This window comes from Rhincodon typus, chromosome 6 (genome assembly GCF_021869965.1).
Source record: "Rhincodon typus isolate 14 chromosome 6, sRhiTyp1.1, whole genome shotgun sequence".
NCBI classification, from domain to species: domain Eukaryota; kingdom Metazoa; phylum Chordata; class Chondrichthyes; order Orectolobiformes; family Rhincodontidae; genus Rhincodon; species Rhincodon typus.
In genome coordinates, this window is record NC_063337.1 from 97,086,662 (window position 1) to 97,110,815 (window position 24,154).

The window sequence follows — 24,154 nt, forward strand, 5'->3', positions numbered from 1 at the left end:
ATTAGTTTAGTAAAATTCTTTTTCTCTCCATCAGCAACCACCATACCCCACTGCCCCCACCCGACTCACGCCCCCTCCCCCACCCCCAGGTGAAATATAGCCATTCCTCAGAAGGCAATCCATTCATTTTCAGCATCGACCTAAGGAACTTTGTCTGGCTGGCCTTCAATTGAAATACATTGCTCCATCAGTCAGAAGACCAAAACTGTATGAAGTGCTCTTGGCATGATCTCACTGACACCCTGTACAGTTTACCAAGATTTTCCTACCTGTATACTCCATTCCCCTTGTAATAAAGGCTAATGTTCTATTTATCTTCCTAATTACTTGCTACAGTTGCAATGTGTTTTTTTTTGTGACTCATGCTCAAGGACACAAAGATCCCTTGGTACTGCAGCACTTCACATCCTCACTCTATTTAAATAATATTCTGTTCTTCCTGTCAAAGTAAACAACCAGTATTGTTCCACATTCTTTTCAGTTTTTCAATTTGCAAAATGTTTGGCCCTTTGTGGACTCTGCGGCATTTTCACAATTTCCTATCTAGCCCTTATATTGTCAGCAAGTGTGGCTACAATACACCAGGTTCCTTCGTATAAATCATTTAATATGGTGTAAGGTAAAAGGTTGGTAACTTTGAAGAAGGGATGTCATTCTCAATGACTGACAAAAAGATCAAAGGGACAAGATTTCACTTTTAGAGAATTTTGCTGCAACTACCAAACTAAAACCAACATTGAATCAAACATTATTCAATAGACAACTCAAGAAAAGATATTTTCTCATTAACTAAATAATGTAACTAAATATGCATCACAAAAACCCATTTACTGTTTGTAACACTAATGACTGTCATGCTGTCCCATAGTAATTCCCAGCTTTCCAACTGGACACAATTGCCATCAGTAAAACATAATTTGGTGACTCCTCAGAGATAGCAAGAACTGCCGATGCTGCAGTCAGAGATAATACAGTGTGGAGATGGAGGAACACAGTGGGCCAGGCAGCATCAGAGGAGCAGGAAAGCTGACGTTTCGGGTCAGAACTTTTCTTCAGAAATGGGGGAGGGGGAAGGGAGCTGGGAAAAACATCCACCGACATTAACACTGCTGACACCGACGACGACACTAACTCCACCCCCACACCAAGTTCCAGCTCTACAACTAACTCTACATCCAGCTCCAGCCTCCAGCCCTGCCTGTTCTTCACCATCCCCTCAGATCTCCCCCTCACTGAGGATGAATGGTCAGTCCCTCAGTAAAGGACTGACCTTTATTCCCCTCCGCCCACACATCAATGAATACCGCTCACGCTTGGACTTCAAACACGTTTTCCTCCGCCTCTGCCTCCGCGCTTATTTCTTTAATCGCGAGTCTAATCAACCCTCTACTAACCCCTTCTCCCACCTCCAACATCCCCTATCCTCCCAGACACCACCTCACGGCCTCTTACCCTCCCTCGACCTCTTCACCTCCAACTGCCGTCGCGACATCAATCACCTCAACCTCTCCACCCCTCTCACCCACTCCCACCTCTCCCCCACAGAATGTGCAGCCCTCCGCTCCCTGCTTTCCAACCCTAACTTCACTATAAAACCCAAGGACAAGGGAGGCACAGTTGTGGTATGGCGCACTGACCTTTACATCGCCGAGGCCAGGCGTCAACTCTTTTACACCTCCTACTACCGCCCCCTCAATCATGACCCCATCCCTGACCACCAAAACATCATCTCCCAGACTATCGATAACCTCATCACCTCAGGTTACCTCCCACCCACAGCCTCCAACCTCATCATTCCCCAACCCTGTACCGCCCATTTCTATCTCCTTCCCAAAATCCACAAACCTGACTGCCCCGGCTGGCCCATTGTCTTTGCCTGCTCCTGCCCCATTGAAATTATCTCTGCTTATCTTGACTCTGTTTTCTCTCCCCTGGTCCAGGAACTCTCCACCTACATCTGGGACACCACTCACGCCCTCCACCTCCTCCAAGACTTCCAATTCCCTGGCCCCCAACACCTCATCTTCACTATGGTCATCCAATCCCTGTACACTTGTATCCCCCACACAGATGGCCTAAAGGCCCTCCGTTTCTTCCCCTCCGCAGGCCCAACCAGTCCCCCTTCACCGATACCCTCATGCACTTAACAGAACCTGTCCTTACCCTTAACAACTTCTCCTTCAACTCCTCCCACTTTCTACAGACTAAGGGATGGTCATGGGCACCCGCATGGGCCCCAGCTATGCCTGCCTCTTCATAGGATATGTGGAACAATATCTCTTCCACTGTAACACAGACATTACCCCTTACCTCCTCCTCCGCTACATCGATGACTGTATCGGTGCCGCCTCGTGCTCCCACGAAGAGCTTGACCAGTTCATCAACTTTACTAATACCTTTCACCCCAACCTTAAGTTCACTTGGGCCATCTCTGATACCTCTCTCTCCTTCCTGGGCCTCTCCGTCTCCATCTCTGGTAACCGCCTCGAAACTGACATCTATTTCAAGCCCACTGACTCCCACAGCTACCTAGACCACACCTCCTCTCACCCACCTTCCTGAAAGAATGTGATCCCCTTCTAATTCCTCCACCTCTGCCGCGAGCCCTCCCCAGATGGGGCATTCCACTCCCGAACATCCCAGATGTTCTCCTATTTCAAGGACCGTAACTTGCCCCCTCTGGTGATCCAAAATGCCCTCAACCTCATCTCTTGCATTTCCCGCACTTCTGCTCTCACACCCGGTCCCCCCAAAAGAAAGATAGAATCTCCTTTGTCCTCACATATCACCCCATCAATCTCCGCAACCAATGTATCATTCTCCACCATTTCCGCCACCTACAATCCGACCCCACAATGAAAGAGAAATTTCCCTCCCACCCCTATCTGCCTTTCATAGGCACTGCTCCCTCCATGATTCCCTCGTCCGCTCCACACTCCCCACTAACCCCACAACCCCCGGCACCTTTCCCTGCAACCGCAGGAAGTGCTACACCTGCCCCTACACCTCCTCCTCTCAGCTCCATTCAAGGCCCAAAACAAACCTTTCACATTGGACAGAGGTTCAGCTACACATCTGTCAACTTGGCCTTATGTATCCGCTGCTCCCGATGTGGCCTCCTCTACATCGGTGAGACCAAGCGTAGGCTCGGAGACCACTTTGTAGAGCATCTGTGCTCTGTACGCAATAAATGACAACATCTTCCAGTCGTCAACCATTTTAACACCCCCTCCCACTCCCTCGGTGACGTGTCCATCCTGGGCCTCCTCCAGTGTCACAATGACACCACCCGCAAACTGGAGGAGCAACACCTCATATGCTGCCTCAACAGCCTACTACCCAATGGCCTAAACATGGGATTCACCAGTTTTAAAATGTCTCCACCCCCCGGTCTCATCCCATGGCCAACCCTTCCTCTCATTCCCGCTTCCTTGACCTGACACAACCTGTCCATCTTCTCTCCCACCTATCCACTTCTCCCACCTCACTGACCAATCCCCACCACTGCCTACCTGCACTCCCCTATCACCATCACACCTACTTTCCCCAGCTCCACTCCTCCTCTCTCTATTTATTTCAGAGCTCCCTTCCCCCTCTTCATTTCTGAAGAAGGGTGCCAACACGAAACGTCAACCTTCCTGCTCCTCTGATGCTGCCTGGCCTGCTGTGTTCCTCCAGCTCCATGCTGTTTTGTCCATGGTGATTCAAGCTTTCTGTTCCTGTTTTTTGAAATAGAACACTCCAAAAGCATCCTGCTTGTCCATTACTGTGAAACAATTCTCCTTTTTTTTAACCATGGCGGTAGTTTCTTTGCTCTCATGCCTTAAAAAAAGCAGCTGTCCTTTTTACTCGGAATCATGTTGCAAAACGTAAAAACTGCTACCCCACCTCAATGGATTTTAGTCTGAGTTCCTTTCACAAAGGCAACAGGATCACATTGGCATTTCTCTGAGGTGTGTGTCAGGAATTTGCACTTCTGAACCCTTTTCTGAATATTTTCTTTTGCCTTAAATTGCAGGGGACATTTTAAATCGTAATCATCTTGTAGTGTTCGGCATTCATGATTAGAGATTTTAAATAGTTGAGGCCCCAGCAATGATACACTATGCAGTCTGACACTTGAAAATGACCCATTTATCCTGACTGTCTGCTTCCTGTTTGTTGACCAATGGCCTATTCATGTTAATGAATCACCCAAATACCATGAGCTATTTGTATCAAGACCTTTTTAGAGCCATCTAAATAAATCCAAATACATTATAAATTCCATCCCCCTTTAATTACCCTGCTTGTTACACACTCAAACCTGATGATTGGTCTTTTTTATGATTGGAATTATATTTATTCTTATGCATAGAAATGAATTTTCAGTGAAAATGTTTCTGAGCCTCTGTTGAAGAATTTAGATTTTTGATGCAGCTCCTGTACTAAGGCTATTTGCTTCCACTTATGCAGAGTATCAAAGGTTCTGTGAATATTACAGAGTTGTTCTGGTGCAGAATGAGGCCATTCAGCCCATCAAGCCTACATCTTTTCTATTACCTAGTGCCAATCTTCTGCCTTTTCCTCATACCCCCGCACCATATTTCTACATGAATAATCATCGACTGGCTTCTTTAATGACTCAGGTGAACCTTCCTTCACCACGTTTCCATGTGGTGCATTCTATACCTTAAGGACTTGCTATGTGAAAGTTTCTCCACACGTCACACTTGCTTTGTTTGAATATCACCCTAAATCTGTGCCCCTTTGTTATTCTTTTCTTTTACAAGCAGAAACAGCTTCACCCTATCTACCCTATCAAGCTGCTCATGACTTTAAAAACCTCTATCAAATCTCCACTTAGCCTTCTATTAGAACAATCCCAACTTCTTCAATCTATCCTCATAACTGACGGTTCTCATTCCTGGAACCATTCTTGTGAACTCACTTCTGCACTCTGTCCATGCATTCATATCTTTCCTATAATATTGTGCCCACAACTGCATGCAATACTTCAGCTTATATCTAACAAGTGCCCTATACAAATTCAACATTATTTCCCTGATCTTGTACTTTATGCCTTAAGCAATAAAGTAAGGCCACTCTTAGCTTTATTGATTACTCTCTCTGCTTATCCTGCAAACTTTAATGATCTGTGCACATACAATATACCCAGGTCCCTCTGCTTCTGGACCTTTTGTAGAATTGTACCCTCCATTTTATATTGTCTTGCAATGTTCTTCTGACCAATGTGTCACTTCATACTTCTCTGCATTGAACCTCATCTGTTCCTCCACCAACTTGTCAGTTTCCTTTTGGAGTTCCACCCTGTCCTCTTCACAGCTTACAATTCTTCCAGGCTTAGTAAAAAGATAAACTTTGTTTTTCATGGTCGTAATAAAAGACATCAAGGAGGATGTAGACACACTGGGAAAATGGACAGGGATCTGACAGAGGAAATTTAATGCTAAGAAGATTTATAATCCAGAAACCCAGGCTAATGTTCTGGGGTCATGGGTTCAAATCCCAACATGGCCAATGATGAAATTTGAATTCAATAAAAAAAAGCCTAATGGCAACAATGCAACCAAATGTCAATTTTCATAAAAACTGCCTCGCTCACTCTTGTTTTAAACAAGGTTGTAACTATATCTGCATCCACCACTTTCTCTGGCAGTTCATTCCATACACAAACCACTCTCTTTTGCAAAGAAAATCTGCCATCTTTACCTGGTTTGGCCTACGAGTGACTCTGGGCCCACATTAATGTGGTTGACTTATAACTGTCCTCTGGGCAATCAGGGATAGGCTATAAATGCTGGCCTAGCCAGCAATACTCACATGAACAAATATTTTAAAAAATGTATGGAGTGATACATTTTAGCAGGAAGAATATTATTTTCTTTCAAGGGGTAAGGTTAGCATGTGTTAACCATGCTTCATTGCACTTAAGAAGATGGTGATGACCTACATGATTGAACCACTGTGGACCATCTGATGTCAGTGCTGCTGTTAGGAAGGGAGTTTTAGATTTTTACCTTAGCAACAGTGAAGGAACAGCAAGATAGTTCCAGGTGTCTGGCTTGGAGGAAAAAATTGCATTGCTGATTGTAGTATTTCCATGTGTCTACTGCTCTTATTCCTCAAGATGGTTGAGTCAATTATTTGGAAGGTACTATCAAAGGGAGCTTAGTGTGTTCCAGTACAGCCTATGGATGGCACACTCTGCTGCCCCCTGTAGTAGTCAAAGGAGTAGATATTTGAAGGTGGTGGAGTGATCAAGTGGAACTGTTTTGTGTCCAGCTTCTTGAACATTGTTGAATCACTCAACCAGGTGAATGGATGATATGTATCTTGTTGACATTCTTTAGGGAGTCAGGAGATACTCACTGCAGAAGACCCAGCCTCTGACCTGCCCTTGTAGCCACCATTTTTAAACAGAGAGCCCAATTACGTTTTAGGTGAAGAATAACGACAAGGGTGATCATGTTGGAGGAATTTAATTTTAATAAACATCTAGAGGAGTTGGTTGGATTGTGTCAGGTTGAAGATGGTCATTTGTTCAGTGTGAACATTACTTGCTACTTATCAGTCCAAACCTGAAAGGTGCCCAATTGCTCCAACTAGCTAACGTGAACTAACTATGATTTTATAAGGGATTTTATAATTCTTCTTATGTTCCAGATTCCTCAGTCAGGGAAACAATCTCTCAGCATCTACCCTATCAATTAAATCACCTTTCATTCTTCTGAACCCAGAGAAAATAAGCAATTTTATTCAGCCTCTCATCCTGGGACATTCCAGGAACCTAGCTAATGAATGTGTGTTGTACTGGCTCCAATACAAGTATATCCCTCCTTAAATATGAAAAATAAAATTGCCCACTGCACTCCAGTTGTGGTCCCAACAAAGTGATATACAATTCTGGCAAGATTTCCTTACTCTTATACTTCAATCCTGATGCAATAAAGTCCCACGTAACAGTTGACTTCAAATTTCATACTGTACCTACATGCTAACTTTCTTTATTCCTCACATGATTATATCCAATTCCCTCTGAACCTTAACATTTATAAATTTCAACTTTAGAAGAAAATTCCAATTTATTATTCTTACTACCAAGAAAATCAATCTTACACTTCCTGGCGTTATACTCCAGCTGCCTTCTTGTTACCCTCTCACTTAATCTGTTCATATCTGTTTGCAGCTTCTTTGTATGTTCTCATCACTTACAATTTGGTTTATTGTAGGTTTTAAATCAATACAGCTACTTGCAGTTTGAGGTACCAGATGGAATGTTTCAGGCTATGAGTCTCTGCATATACGCTGTCCACGAGGCTGTTTGCTGCTTATCACTAAGTAAAGCTCTTTAACTCCTTATGTACTGTACATTTCATTTCCCTTCTCCCTTCACATGCTTATTATAAACTGGTGTCATCCCTCTTACAGATGTCAGATTCGTGTGATCTATTATATCATCATGTTTTACATGAATCTCATTAGACCACAACATTCGCACTAAATTTTATCTTGTCAGCAACTTAGAAATGTTACTGTCAGTCTCTTTGCATGAATCATTAATGTAGATTGTAAATCCTAAGGCTGTAGCAATCATTTTGGTGACTCTCACTAATTATTGCCTGCCAACCTGAAAATACCTTATTTATACCTAGATATTTTCTAATCAACCTGAGCTGAAATGTTATTGTAAACCTTTGGCACAGGTGGGATTTGAACCTGGTCCTCCTGACTCAGCAATAGGATCACTATTGCTGCAATATAAGACCCACTCCCTATCTATAGTTACTCTTTTCTTCCAGTCAGTCAGCTCTGTATTCTTGCCAAAATAATAATCCCAACAGCATGAGTCCCTATCTTGAATATTAACAATTTGTATGGCACTGTGATCAGATGTGTTCTGGAAAACAGATGTAGAAGGGTCTAGGCCCGAAACGTTAGCCTTCCTGCTCCTCTGATGCCGCTTGGCCTGCTGTGTTCATCCAGCTCTACACCTTGGTATACCAGATCTACTGGTTCCGTTTTATCTATTCTCTTAGGTAACTCATTAAAAAAACTTGAATAAATCTTTTCTAGCATAATTTTCCTTTTCCTAAACTTTGTCGACTGTATCTGAACATGTAACAATTTTCCAAGTGCATTGTTAAAGTTTCCTTCGTAATACATTCCAGAATTTACCCAGTGACTGGTGGCAGGTCAGCTGGTATTTGGTTCCATGTTTTCTCTCTCCATTTTCTTTTGGAATGCTGGTCTTGCAGTTCTTAAATTTCAATTCACTGGGACCATTCTAGAACATCGGGAATTTTGTAAAATCAGTGCATTTACTATCTCTGCAGCTACATCTCCAAGAACCCTAGCATGTAGCGCATGGGGTCCCAGGCATTTGTTAGATTTTGGTCCCTTTGGAATCTCCCTGCATATTTTATCCCTGCTTATATTGATTGCCTTGAGTTCCTTAATCTCATTGGTTCCTTGTTTGTGTTCGAATTTTTGTATGTAACTGTGTCCTCTGTTGTGAAGACAGACACAAAATATTTGCTCAAAGTCTCTGCCATTCCATTTCCTTATTCCTCACGATAAATTTCTCTTGTATCCGTCAGGCCAATGTTGAGTTCAGTTACAATCTTTCTGGCCATCATCAGACTGTTGAATGGACTCCAGCCTCAAATAATGTAACCTGCAATGTAACCTGTATGCCTCTAAGTCTTTTTGATCTGTGCATCCTTTGCTTGCTGTGATCTGCCTGTACAGCTCATAAATCAAGCTTTTCACTGTATTTCAGTACCGGTGACAATAAATCAATCTATCAATCAATCACTCCTTTTTATAAATGTGTAAAATGTTTACAATATGTTTTTAAATTCCTGGCTAATTACTCTCATGTTTGTTTTTTGTTTTTTCATTAATTTTATGGCATCTCTAAGCTGATTTCTTAAACAGTCCAAAATTCAGGCTTATTATTATTCTCTGCCACATTACAAGACACTACTTTCTAAATTAGTATTACTCTTAACTTCATTAGCAAGCCACAAATGGGTCATCCTTTGATGTTTTTGATTTTTCAGCTAATGCGTTTCTGTGCAACATGTTGAAAAGCTTTTTTCTTTTATCTTACTGCTTTCGTATCTTTTAAGGTTTATGATTTATATTTGGAAGCAGAGCATGTAGCTTTAACATAATGTGGAATTCAATTGTATAATGATTGCTTTTCTCTAAAGAATCTTTTGCTCTGAGATTATGAATTAACTGTGTTTCATTACACAATATTAGATCTAAACGTAGTGTTATCCTCCATTGGTTCCTCAACCTATTCATTCAGGAAATTATAACAAAGACGTTTTATCATTTCATCATCCGGATCATCTACAACAATATGATCACTTCAGTCTGTATGAAGCTTCAAGTCCCTCACAATAATTACATTGACATTGTTAAAACACCAATTATTTGTTGTTTTATAGTTGGTCCACCAGCGTAACTACTGCTAAGAGACCTATAAACAACTCCCACCATAATTTTCTGACCCTTGTTGTTCCTATTGTCCACACATCCTGATTCTACTTCTTGATCTTCCGACAGTCTAGATGTCCTGCTTTACCACCAGGGCTAATTAGCTGTAAATTTGACTTACAGAGTAACCTTGAGGGGTGTCCCTAAACCATTTTGACTTGTCCTAGATGGCAAGGCCATTAATCTCTTGTGAAAGTGAGCCGCCATGGGGTTTTTCACAATGGTGGAACTTCTAGCCCTTGCTCATGTATCTGCCTAATTCCTTTTTCACACAGAGGGTGGTGCGTACATGGAATGAACTGCTAGAGGAAGTGGTAGAGGCGAGTACATTTACAACTTTTAAAAGACATTCGATTACCATTCTCCGGCACCATCCCGGGTACAAAGAAAACCTGGAATTAATAGAAGCAAACATCTCAGATACAAAACCAAAACAACTGTCTTAGATTCAAAAAGCAGAATTTAAACAAAAAAACAGAAGCAGAAATTCAAGAAACAGGGCCAAGAAGAAAGGGGAACATCTATATCTTAAAGTCTAATCTCCATGAGGTAAGGGAGCTTCCATCCACAAAACCACACATCACTGCATTCATCTTATAATTGAGTACATGTGACAATAAAAACTAACTGTAACTCTAATTCTAAAAGCATTTAGACAGGTGCATGGATAAGAAAGATACAGAGTGATATGGGACTAGTTCGGATGAGGAAACATGGTTGGCATATGTGAGTTGAGCCAAAGGGTCTGTTTCAATGCTGTATGACTGTATGACTCCATTTTGTCCAAGGCTGAGCTTTCCACTTCATTTGATTTTGCTTCCGTTGTATTTCTGAATCTTAAGGAAATCCAGATATTGTATCCTGCACCTGAACTTCCTGGTAAAATCACAGATAAAGTTAATAGCCAAGGTTTTTGGCCCAGGGTAAGACAGTCCAAAAGTAGAGTGCATAGGTTTAAGGTGAAGGGGGAAAGATTTAAAAGGAACCTGAGGGGCAACCTTTCCATGCAGCGGATGGTGCATATACAGAACGAGCTGCCAGAGGAAGTGGTAGAGGCAGGTACAACATTTAAAAGACATTAAATGTCTTTTGGACAGGTACATGGATAGGAAAGGTTTGGATGGATGTGGGCCAAATGCAGGCAAATGGAACTAGTTCAGTTTAGGAAATCTGGTTAGCATGGATGAGTTGGGCCGAAGGGCTTGGTTTCCATTCTATATATCTCTGCTACTCTATGTTTCAAAAGTAGCCATGATGCAGAGGTTCTGGTGTTGGACTGGGGTGGACAAAGTCAGAAGTCACACGAAACCTGGTTATAGTCCGACAGATTTATTTAAAAATACAAGCTTTTGGAGCGCTGCTCCTTCATCACCTGACAAAGGAACAGCACTCTGAAAGCTTGTGATTTTGTATAACCATGTCGGCCTATAACCTGGTGTCCTGTGACTTCTGACTGTATTTCAAAAACATTTATGATGTTGGAGTTAGGAAGGAAAACTTGCTTTGCTAAGCCCTGGTTCTTAAAGCTGCTGCAAGCATTTAAAACCCTGCAGCACCATGCAACTCCCAATCGCTCTTGTTTGAGATGCTAATTGCAGGGGAAGCCTGTCTGGAATGTTTAACCTGAAACTAGAAAATTTGAGCAAGAGAAAAATAGGCTGCAGATTAAATTTTGATACTTACAATGACAATTTTACATGATTAGGTGTAGTTAAACCTCATTGGAATTGTTGGTGTCATGTACTGGCAGTCAACCCTGGGCAACTTGAGTTATTCAATTTAAATGTAATCTGAGCCAAGTTGATTAATCCTCCTCTTGGCTTCCGTCCCAGAGGGAATAATGAAACTAGAAACCTCTTGTCTAAATTACAGAAAGTGTGAAGCTACTTTTCACCCTCAGGTTAAAGTTTGTTGGAAGCAGTTAGGGGACTGTTTTAATGAAACTTTTAGGAATGCAGTTTTACTTGCTGTTTCAATTTGTTTGACTCTTCCGTTTACATGGAATTTCCATACTGGCATTAAGCAGAAGGCAAGATTCTTACTCTACTTTTAATGTCAGGCGAAGGAAATGTGGAAGGATGGACCGCTTTCAAAGCCATCAGCAAGCCCAAAAAGGACAGTAAACTCCAGCAGCAGTCACACAGTTTCCAAATGGAGAAACAACGAAGGAAAATCTCCTAAGGAGAATGACCAGACCACGTATCCACCAACCTCGTTGTCATTATCCATAGCTCTCAAAGACCACTGTAGGCACATACTAAGGATGACCCAGGCCATCATCACCGCACGGTGATTTGATGCAGTAGGAGTTCTGTTCAGAACAAATGTGTGGCTGTTCAAATGCAATGCATTTAAATGCAAATGAAATGCATCTGTTACCTCAGCTCCAGCTCTGATCTTCTTATCAATGAAGGTGGTACGGTGGTCATTTGGCGTGCTGACCTCTATCTGGAAGAGGGTGAGCTCCAAATCCCAGACACTTCTTCTGATCTCCCGGATCATGACCCTACCATTGGAAATTAGGCTGTACTTTCCAGGACTGTCATTCACCTCAGTCTCTGCTGGAGATCGCCCCTCCACAGCTTCCCACCTTATAGTCTGTCAAGCGTACACAGCCCACATCTACCTCCTTCCCAAAATTCACAAACAGGACTATCCTGGCAGACCCATCATTTCAAGCTGTTCCTACCCCACTGAATTTATTTCTATCTCAACTGTAGATTTTCCTCCCTTGTACAGTCTTCTTCCACTTATATTCATGATTCTTCTGACACTTTATGTCTGTTCCATACTTTCCAGTTTTCTGCTCCTAGCCACCTACTCTTTATCGATGGGTACACAATCCCTCTCCACATCTGTCCTCCCTTAGGAAGTTCTGAAGGCTCTCTGCTTCTTCCTTGAAAGGATGCCTGCACAGTATCTGTCCACCACCACTACCCTCTTTCGCCTGGCAAAGCTTGTTCTCACTTTGAACAACTTCTTCTTTAACTCATCCCATTTTCCCTGAGTCAAAGCCATGGTCTTGGGTAACTTCATGCCTGTCTCTTTGCAGGGTACATGGAACATTGTTTCCATCTGGGCCCCCGCCCGTAGCTCTTTCTCTGAGACATCGATGATTTCTTCGGCTCTCGTCCATAATTGGAAAAGTTAATCAATTTTGTTTCTAATTTCCATCCTTCTCTCACTTCCACCTGGTCCATCTCTGACTCTTCCCTTCCCTTCTTTGACTTCAGTTGTCCCATTTCTGGGGATAGACAGTCAACCGAATATCCATTCCAAACCCACTGACTCCTACAATTAAGTCGACTTCTTTATTCATTCATTAACGCGATGAGGGCATCGCAGACTAGGAGGTATTTATTGTCCGTCTCCTAATTGCCCAGAGGATAGTTCAGAATCAACCACATTGCTGTGGGTCTGGAGTCACAAGTAGGCTGGGCCAGGTAAGGATGGAAGTTTCCTTCCTAAAGGACATTAGTGAACCAAATGGGTTTTTCCAACAATTAGCAATAGATTCATGGTCTTCATTAGATTCTTAATTCCAGATATTTTTATTGACTTCAAATTCCACCATCTGCTATGGTGGGATTCAAACCCAGGTTCCCAGAATGTTATATAGATTAAAAGTCCAGCGATAATACCATTAGGCCATCACGTCCCCACTACAACTCCTCGACTGCACCTCCTCACACCCTACTTCCTGCAAGGATTCCATTCCCTTCTCCCAGTTTGTCTGACTCCATCATGTCTGTTCTGATGATGGTACCTTCCACTGGGCAGTCCCCAACATGCCCTCTTTCTCAGCATGGTCCTCTTCATTGCTTTCTGAGCTCAAGTTTCTGATCTCTCAAGCATTGATTTTCGAATGTAATTCTAACCACTAACCCTATAACAACAACCATTCCTGCAACAGAAAACAAAGCAGAGTGATCTGAGCTATAATATTTTTTCCTGGAAACAGGCCATTTGGCCTACTGAGTCCACACCAATCCTCTGAAGAGCATCCCACCCAGACCCATCCCCTCACCTGACATTTCCGATGGCTAATCCACCCAACCTACACATCCCTGGCAATTTAACATGTCCAATCCACCCAACTTGCACATATTTGGATTGTGGGAAGAAAGCTACAGAGACAAAGGGAGAATGTACAAACTCCACATAGTCACCTAAGGTTGTGAAATGAATTTGGGTCCTTAGTACTGTGAGACAGCAGTGCTAACCACTGAGCCACCGTGCCACCCTAATTGCGCCGGGAGATCTCAAACTCCCATAACTTATTTGGCTTAGCAGGACTTATTGAAGAGAGAAATACAGTAGCCAACATATATTGCAACTCACAGTCCCAGATAAATGATCGAGGAAGGAAATGACCGATTGTGATAGTTACCAGATGATGGAACATTGAAAATTGAGGAGCTATAGAAAACCTTTTATAAACAGTCTCAAATATGACTACCCTCCCTCTCCTCTTGACTACTTACAACCTCATGTCTAAAATTATTTGCCTGTAATGAGACCACTGAGATTAGTTGTCTTCAATTCATGTTCTGAAAGCAAAATTAAGTAATAAAATACTTATAAAGAGCATGACCGTTCATATCCATTTCATAATATACAAGCCTGTGGCATTGCCTTAGTAATGGATTAGTTGCACAAACAATGAATTGTTAAGAAGAAAGATCTCTTCAAGTACATTCACAATTTCACTTTTTTAAATATAATACTATATTTTCTTCATACCAGTCATGAAATTAATTTTGCAAATAAATTTATCCTTCTAATTGTTATAATTTTCTCTTTATTCATTCAAGGAATGAGGATATTGCTGACTGGGCCAGCATTTACAGCCTATCCCCAACTGCCCTTGAGAATGTGGTGGGGAGCTGCCTTCTTGAACCACTGCCATTCATGTGGTGCAGGTACAGTCACAGTATTGTTAGGGAGGGAGCTGACACTTGTGCACTAGGTGTTATGAACTGTAGCAGCCTGAGCTCTGGACTTTCAGAGCATGAGCTGGCATCATTGCGTAGCATCCGTGAGCTTCAGATCTTCATGAATAACTCGTGTATTGATATGGTCACCCTGCAGTTTGCAAAGGAGGAAGGAATAGTTAACCACCAAGAAGGAGCAGGCAGGGAGAGCAGAGTCCCATGGTTGAATTTCAGTCTCCAACCAGGATTTAGTTCTGAATACTGATGGAAGTGATGGATAACACATAATGGATGCACTTTAGGTGGTTCAGCCTTACAAGGGAGGTATGAAGAAGACCAGGAGTTCCATATTAATAGGAGATTCAATACCTGGAGAAATAGACAGGCATTCCTTTGGTGATGGATGTGGATCCAGGAGGATCCATTGGTTCGCTGGTGCAATGGTCAAGGGATGTTATTACATGGTTGTAGGGAACTCTGAGGTGGCAGGATGGGGTGATGATAAGTAAGCAAACCATGTTCATGTGATAGAAAAAATATTAGCAGAAAGAAATGGCTTCTCCAGTCAGAATTTAGGGAGGTATGGTAGTAACTGGCAAATTAAACCTCTAAAGTAGTAATCTCCGGATTATTCCTGGTACCATGTGCAAGTGAACGTAGAAATACAAGGATAAATCTGATGAATGTGTGCTGCAAATCTGGCACCGGAGGGGGACGGCTTTAGATTCTTGGGATATTGAGAGTGGCTCACAGGGAGATGGGATCTGTACAAGCAAGTACAGCTTGCACCTAAGCAGAGCTGGGACTGAATACCTTGCAGGGTGATGAGCTAGTGCTATTGACGAGGGCTTAAAACAAGGGCTTAAACTAATTTGGCAGGGGGTGTTGGAACCAGGAGATAACATCAGCAAGGAATGCTAAAGCACAAAGAATATTGGGGAAGCCCTAGAGTAGGAAATAATAAGTGATTAGGTGATAAGGGAGGAAATAATAAAGGCAGGTCCATTGCATGTATCTCAACGTACACAGTGGAAAATAAAATTGATGAGTTACGTGTGTACATAAAAATACAATGTTGTCTTCAGAGGATCGTCATGACTCAGAGAGGACAGGACAGAATATTCAATATTGCCGGATGCAAGGTGCTCAGGAAAATATGAAAGAGAGAAAGAGTGAGGGTTAGCACTATTGATAAAAGATAACAGTGCAGTGCTGGAGAGAAAGGATGTCCACGAGGCATCAAGGGCAGAATCTGTTTTGCTGAGCTAAAGAATGAAAAGGGGAGAATTATATTGATTGATATTTTCTATAGAACACCAAATAGTGCTAAGCATGCAGAGGAACAAATTTTAAAGGAAATTAAAGAGGCATGCAAGAAGTATTAATGGGGGATCTTTAATTTTCCTAATATTCACAAAGAGAGTAGTAGTTTAAAGGGTAGGTGTGGAACAAGAATTCCTGGAGTGCATTAGAAAGTTTTCTACAGCCGTATGTTTTCAGTCTGCTTATAGATGGCAAAAAAAAACCAACATGCCTAACACTGACCCTTGGGTAACAGCAATGTCTATCATCCTCCAGGCTGAAAAATCAATAATTCACCACGACTCACTGTTTTCAGCCGATTTTTCATCCAAGTTGACACTGAACATCCCATTTCATAAGTCTCAATTTCGTTCCTTTTCAACTATGCAGCCTTTCTGTGCAAGGGATCTTGATTCTTCACCTTCATTTGTCAGTTGGGGAAAAAAAAAACTTGCCTGAGGGTGTCACAGTTGATGAAAGTTTTTATGATCAATTTCTTGCACTTCTGTAAATATAGCTTTTCATTCTGTACTCTATTTGAGTTGTTTATCTCCACATTCGAGATTACTGTTTTCAATTGAGCCGTGTGTAGATAACATCAGCTAAAATAAACTGGAGAATTATATGTTCTGAGGTTTATTCTTAAACTATTTTTCTGTTATGCCCTTAAAGTTTTGTCAGTAGCTTTTATTTTAACTGGTCCAAGCTAATTTAGTTGCAACTGCTTTGTTTCTTGAGATGTCACGTTTTATGAAGTATTCATCCGATGTAATTGAATATGGCTGGTTTTTGTGCTTTGGTGCCTTTCAATAGACTGGAACGTAGTGTCATTGTTGGCTCAAATTCTTCTCCTGAGGATTTTTTTTTCACAAAGAGAGAATGAATTTGTCAGAATCGCATTGCATTCCAGTGGTGAAATTAAATGATTCTTTTCAATGTCTTTCAATACATTTATTGCAACATCTGTTAGAACGAGCCATACAACTCTTTTGGGAAGCATGTTGGCTCACAGCACAAGGGACCCAGGTTCGATTCCACTCTCAGGCAACTGTCTGTGTGGAGTTTGCACATCGTCCCCCTGTCTGCGTGGGTTTCCTCCTACACTCCAAAGATGTGCAGGTTAGGTGGATTGACGATGCTAAATTTCTCTTAGTGTGTAGGCATGTGCAAGCAAAGTGGATTAGCCATGGGAAATGCAGAGATACAGGGATAGGGTGGGGGTGGGGTCTGGGTGAGTTGTTCTTCAGAGGGTCAGTGTGGGCTTAATGGGCTGAATGGCCTGCTTCCACACTGTCGGGAATTTACGATTCAGACTCCTGCTGTTATAATGTGTACTTCTTTCATCTGGTAGAAATTGGTTCATTTGCTCATCAAGTAAATCATTCTCACTTCTGGTTCTTACTGTTTTAGCCAAGTGGGAGTTTCTCTTCTTTCAGAGGTAAGGGGAGGGTTGTTGCTGGAGCCAAATAGAGCTGAATTTTCCAAGTTCACTGGTGATGGGCAGAAAGGTGGAAGAGCTGTCAAATGAGAGGCTAAACAAGGGCCCTGATGTCTTCCTGCTGTCATCCTGTTAGTAGCAGGAAACTTGACAGTGCAGTCAGGTGGCCAATTAAGTCACAAAAGTTGCCAGTTTGGGCCTGCTTACTCCTCATGCTGTTGGTTTTCTTCCACCTCCTCGGGGAATCGGCAGGGAATCAACAGCCCAAATTCCCTCCCTTTGCGCCATAAGTGACTCCATGGGCCATTTTCCTGTCTTGCAGACAGGTATTGGGAGTTGAGAATTCTCCCAACTGTGCAATCCTCTCTGGACATTCTATTTTCAGGCTGTAGAGGAGGTTGCCTTACAGAGGTGAGTCCACAACTCTGAAAGTGCGGTGGAATCGGAAATAAGCCGAAGATTCAGAGGCTGAAAAATCACAGTGCAGCCTCAGTATAAAGGTCCGCTCCATCCAATGCCTTGACTGGGCATGGTGGCTCAGTGGTTAGCACTGTAGCCTCACAGCGCCAGGGACCCGGGTTTGATTCCAGCCTCAGGCAACTGTCTATGCGGAGGTTGCACATTCTCCCTGTGTCTGTGTAGGTTTCCTCTGGTAGCTCCAGTTTCTTCCCACAGTCCAAAAATGTGCAGGCTAGGTGGATTGGCCAAGATAAATTGCCTGTAGTTGTTCAGGGGTGTGTGGGTTATAGGGGGGATGGGTCTGGGTGGGATGCTCCAAGGGTCGGTGTGGAATTGTTGGGCTGAAGGGCCTGTTTCCACACTGTAGGAATTCTATGTTGACTGGGAACTGAAATTGGTGAGAGGAGAGCTGACCCAGGATTGAGAAGTCACTTCCGACCCTTTGTCACGAGTAATGAAGTTTTCTCTGGCAGTATGCTATGGCGAACAGGTGTTTAAGTTGGCTCAGAATAATTTTACCTCAGGAAAGCTACAAATCCCTTTCTGCTCGCTTCCATTTCTCATGGTTTGTTGCAGTTGGCATTGATTCACTGCTGGTGCATATACCAGCTGTCCTATAAAGTGTCTGCATTGTGTAGTAAATGTAGTCAGAAGTTAGTTTAAGTGTCTGCTTTCAACATGCAGCCTTCAGTCATAAGACCTTTAATACTAACAAAAACAGAAATTGCTGGAAAAACTCAGCAGGTCTGGCAGCATCCATGTAAAGAAAGCAAAGTTAATGCCTTCAGTTCAGTGACCCTTTAATTGTAACAGGTTGCTGAAGACTTAAACAATTATGCCAAATCCTGGCATATCAAGCTTCCTTATGCCTCACACCATAATCTACAATTACAAGTACATGAATAGGAAAGGTTTGGAGGGATATGGGCCAAGAGCAGGACTAGTTTAGTTTGGGATTATGTTCGGCATGGACTGGTTGGACCAAAGGATCTGTTCCTGTGCTGTGTGTCTCTATGAGTCTATAATCCAGAGAGATCCCTGGTCATGGCTGTTCAATAACTATTCTTGCCATGCAGGCATCTACCGTGATGATATGGCACCCAGCACACAGATTACTTAGCACCAATTGTTGGCATAATTTTTGCCTCCATATCTGACTGGACTCTTAGCTTGTAACTTTTCACACAAGACATGCACCCATGTGCTTTGCATCTAGACCTATACATCCTTTGTATTCAGCCTGCCCACATTCAATCATTTCATGATTCGACATTTCTTTGAATAATTTTGAAACTTATCTTGAACTTCAAAGTTACTTTGTGGTTAGTTGCCAAATGTTTTAGGCTTGTAAACTGCATCAGGTACTGAGAGCTTTCTTCGTAAAAGGGATATACACTGGTCATGTAATTGTGCATAGTAAAAGCTTTGTATTCACTTTACTAATTGCTTTTCATTGTGTTCCTACTGTTTCGTCAATACTCAACACGCTTTATTATGGTGCATTTTTTTTGTTCCAACATATTATCTGTGTCGGTGCTGTGCCTTTAACTATGCAGCGTTAAGGAGCTGAATGAGAATTCATTGTGAATTCCCATGGCGATAGATGTCACACTCATAACTATACTGACAGCGAGCTTGAAAGTATTTGATATTTTTTTGTACTTTGTTACAGCTGTGTACTGTAATCATGCTTTGTTTGTGGTATGGATACCACAGAAAGCTCAGCAGCACTTATAAGGTGGGTGTTGCTATGGTTACTGTCACCAATCAATGATGGTGAACATGGACACGAAGCTGCTTTTTCTCAGCTGCCAGTGATTCATGGGAAAGTAATTCCTTTTGCCCAGCTCACAGCCGATAGGTTCAGTATACCACATAAATTAACCAGGAATAGTTCACCAAATTATATTGTTGACTTCATATGTAAGATTAAAAAAATACAGGAATTAAAACAGTTTCTGTAAATGCTTCTGATCACAGGTATCTGGAATGATTGTGTAGGTCCATGGCATTCAACATGCATCAAAGCAGTGTGACATGCATGAATAAATTCCAAATGCTCAATGTACAAAAAAAAGCCCTTGTAATAAATGTGTCATATGTTAAAATAATTGAAACTTGGATTTTAAATTAGAGATAAAATTGATGGATGGCTTCAATTCTCTGAAATTAACTTTTTCACTAAGAGGCCAGAAAGTCATTTGGAGCAGTGAACTATGGCCATCATTTCCAAGAAGGCATGTGACTTGAGTGTCTAAGAGGAGACTCATGATGTTAATTGATTATGAGTTTTGTAAATATCACTTTTTTTTTGGACTGTGGACTAAAAATGGGAACTGTGAACTTCTTCCACAAGGAACTGAGGAAAAAGATGTTATAATTTTAAAAACAAGCTACCAGAAATCAATTGCATGTTGTATCCACAAGATGGCTTTATTCAAGCAGTGGGGGACAATATTCGGAATCTTGACTGTGTGATGTTTGTTTGGGGCAGTATGTTCCAGTTGACAGACTTTTGACTGGTTTGTAAACCAGGACAAGTTGTGTGTATCCAGGAGTACTCAGTGTAGCAACAACTTCTGGATTGATTCCAGGCCGAGTGGCCATAATTTTTTATTTGGACAATACAGGAGAAAACATATCTCTTACGGACCCGCTTCTGAGTGGAGAAATAAAAGTACAATCCAAGCAACTAAGTATTCTCCCTCTCTCTCTGAAAATTCACTTCTTGAAAGAAAAAGAAAAATCCACTGTCAGAGACACTGAAAGGGTGAATCCTTAACTGGTTGTGTCCTCAATCTCATGTCCTCTTCAATGAGTGAAAAGAGACTGGAAGGGAACTGATGCTAAATGTCACATTGACACCTATAATCCAGACTGCTATCAGATCTGTGCTTGTATCCACATCTAATATTTGTGACTCCTCTTATTTCTTTGTGTACCTGTAAGTGTGTGGGAATATTTTAAAGGGGCAGAGTTCAAGTTATAATGAGTTATAAATTCATCATTTGAGTTTCTTTTCTGCCATTGATTAAAAGTAATCAGTTTATAGTAAAGCTAGTAAGAACTGTCAATGCTGGAGTCTGAGAAAACACGGTGTGGAGCTGGATGAACACAGCAGGCCAGGCATTATCAGTAGGAGCGGGAAAGCTGACGTTTCGGGTCGGGACCCTTTTTCTGAAGAAGGGTCCCAACCCAAAACGTCAGCTTTCCTGCTCCTCTAATTTATAGTAAAGAGCTGTTTTCCTGTTAAGTACAGAAATTTGATGAGTTTTTTTTTTAACCTGGCTTCATTTGTTTAACCTGGTAAACTGAGGACTTTGGATAGTTTGATTAAATATTTTCATATTTGTGATGATGGAGGGAATGGGGAATACTGGAGCCTGATTTCCAGTGTGCTATCCCAGTGAGTCATTGCAATTGGCAACGTTGGACTTTTATGATACACGCAGACCGATAGCCACAAATAATTTGAGTTCAGGTCAGAATCAGGTCTCAGTTTAGAAATATCAGATTTCTCAGTGAACAAGAACAGTCTTATCTGTGTAGAAGGGCTGTCTATTAAAGAAATCTCCAGACTGTGAGAGTTTAAATTGTAGAATATTCAGCTTGTGAGGATTTTGTAAAGTCTCCAAGCCACAGGAATTTTTGTAAAAGTTTTCAAACTGTCAGAACTGGAGAGAGATTTCGGCCCTCGGAACTCGAAATAAGTATTGGATTTTGTTGCGGATAAAGAAATTCTGTTTTGTTGTTTATGTTAAGATCTTTCTAAACGGTTTTGTTATTTTTTTTGTCTTTTCTTTTCTGCTATAAACTTGTGAACTTTTGGAATCATAGAGTCATACAGCATGGAAACAGACCCTTCGGTCCAACTCGTCCATGCTGACCAGATATCCCAAATCAATGTAGTCCCATTTGCCAGCATTTGGACCATATCCCTCTAAACCCTTCCTATACATATACCATCTAGATGCTTTTTAAATGTTGTAATTGTACAGCGTCCACCATTTCCTCTGGCAGCTCATTCCATACACTTAGCACCCTCTGTGTGAAAAACGTTGCCCCTTAGGTTCTTTTTAAATCTTTTCCCTCTCACCTTAAACCTATGCCCTCTAGTTTTGGACTGCCCTACCCTGGTCAAAAGACCTTGACTATTGACCCTATTCTTGTCCCTCATGATTTTATAAACTTGTATAAGCTCAGGCTCTGACCCTCCAGGGAAAATAACCCCAGTCTATTCAGCCTCTTCCTACAGCTCAAACCCTCCAACCTGGAAACATCCTTGTAAATCTTTTCTGCACCCTTTCAAATTTAACAACATTCTTCCTATTCCAGGTGAGACCAGAATTGAACGCAGTCCATACTAACGATGTTTCAAAACTAAACTAGTCCCACTTACTTGAGTTTGGCCCATTTCCCTCCAAATATTTCCTATTCATGCATTTATCCAAATGCCTTTTAAATGTTGTAACTGTACCTACATCCACCACTTCCTCTGATAGTTCATTTCACACACGAACCACTCTCTGTGGAAAAAAGTTGCCCCTCACGTCTTTTTTAAAACTTTCTCCTCTCGTCTTAAAAATATGCCCCGTAGTTTTGATTTCCCCCACCCTAGGGAAAAAGCCCATATTATTCACCTAATCTGTGCCACTCATGATTTTATAAACCTCTTTAAGGTCGCCCCTTAGCCTTCTACCCTCCAGTGATAAATGGCCTAACCCATCCACCTTATTTTTATAACTGAAACCCTCCATTCCCAGTAACATCCTGGTAAATCTTTCCTGAACCTTCTCCAATTTAATTATATCCTTCTTATAGCAGTGAGGCCAGACTGCACACAGTACTCCAGAAGAAGCCTCACTAACGTCCTTTACAACCTCAATATGATGTCCCGAGTCATATACTCAAATGTCTGAGCAATGAAAGCAAGCATGCTAAATTCCTTCTTGACCACCCTGTCTAGCTGTGACTCAAATTTCAAAGAATTTAGCATGCTTGCTTTCATTGCTCAGACATTTGAGTATATGACTCGGGACATCATATTGAATTATGTACCCGAACCCCTGAGTCTTTCTCTGTTCTACAAAACAATCCAGAGCCCTACCATTAATTATATAAGCCCTGCCCTTGCTTGTTTTACCAAAATGCAATACCTCACATTTATCCAAATTAAACTCCACCTGCCACTGCTCAGCCCATTGACCCAATTGTTCAAGATCTCTTTGGAATCTTAAATAACCATCTTCACTGTCCTCTATACTACCAAGTTTGGTGTCATCCGCAAACTTACTAACCACACCTTCCATATTCTCATGCAAATCATTTATATAAATGGCAAATAAAAGTGGACTCAGTACCGATCCCTGTCGAACACCGCTGGTCAAAGGCTTCCAGTCTGAAAAACAACCCTTCACCACCACCCTCTGTTTCCTACCCTCAAGCCAATTTTGTTAACGAACTTATGTGAATATGTTCAGTGACTAATCATCATGGCAACCAATTGCAAAACAATGAAGTCTATGATATAATAAGCCTCGTTCCACTCTGGGTCCTAAACCATCCACTTTTATCATCAGCTAAGATCTTAAAACCCTGAAACCAGGCATTTCAAGTCTCAAGCAAAAATGTATTCATACCAAACTTATGTCCTGTCTTTTCACCATCTAGTTCTCACAGAGTTCAAACAGAAGGAAGTTTCAGCCTCTGCTCTTGACATCCATAAGTTGCTGATTTGATTTGCATAGGGAACCGCTTGCTCTAGAATAACTGATCTGAGAAGTTCAGAAAATGTAAAAAGCAGCACTGACCCCCCAAAGTTAAGTACAGTTGTCCTCATATTGAGCCCCCAAAACTGAATCATTTTCAACTACCAAAGAATCTAACTGCAGTTGAAACTGACTTCCTGTGTTTATTGTAATTAGAATCATTTTGCAAATGAATGAATTTTGCATGCCAGATTAGACCATGGGCCAACCTGGACAAATTCCTGTCTAAATGTTATTTTAATAGCTAAAAAAATGTAGCAATTTCCAACAATGATATTTTTCCTGTGCAATGTCATTACTTCAGTGATCTTTGTCCTGATCTGCCCTTTTCAGAGTACACATTTCATGTACCTTTCATATTCTGTGATCACATATCTATAGCAACTGAACTGCAATCTTCATAACATCACTTAAAACTGAATCACTGTCCAGCTGCGTGATTCATATTTCTTTGCGTATTTCAGTACAGCAGTTTAAAACCTAATTTATTTGCTTAAACAATGCTGACATATAGGAGATGAGTAGGGCCCAAAGCTGTTGAGAAATGTAAGATTGATTTTTTAACTTTTTCTCATTGAAGTAAAAATCAACAGCTTGGTCCACACATAGTTCCACAGTGTGTGGTTCTCCACTTCTGGAAACCTTCTGAACATTGTAGCCTATCTGCAGGGACATTGGAATGATCTGGTCCATGAACTCCACCATGTGCAACAGTGACATTTCACTTTGACTGACAGAAAGCA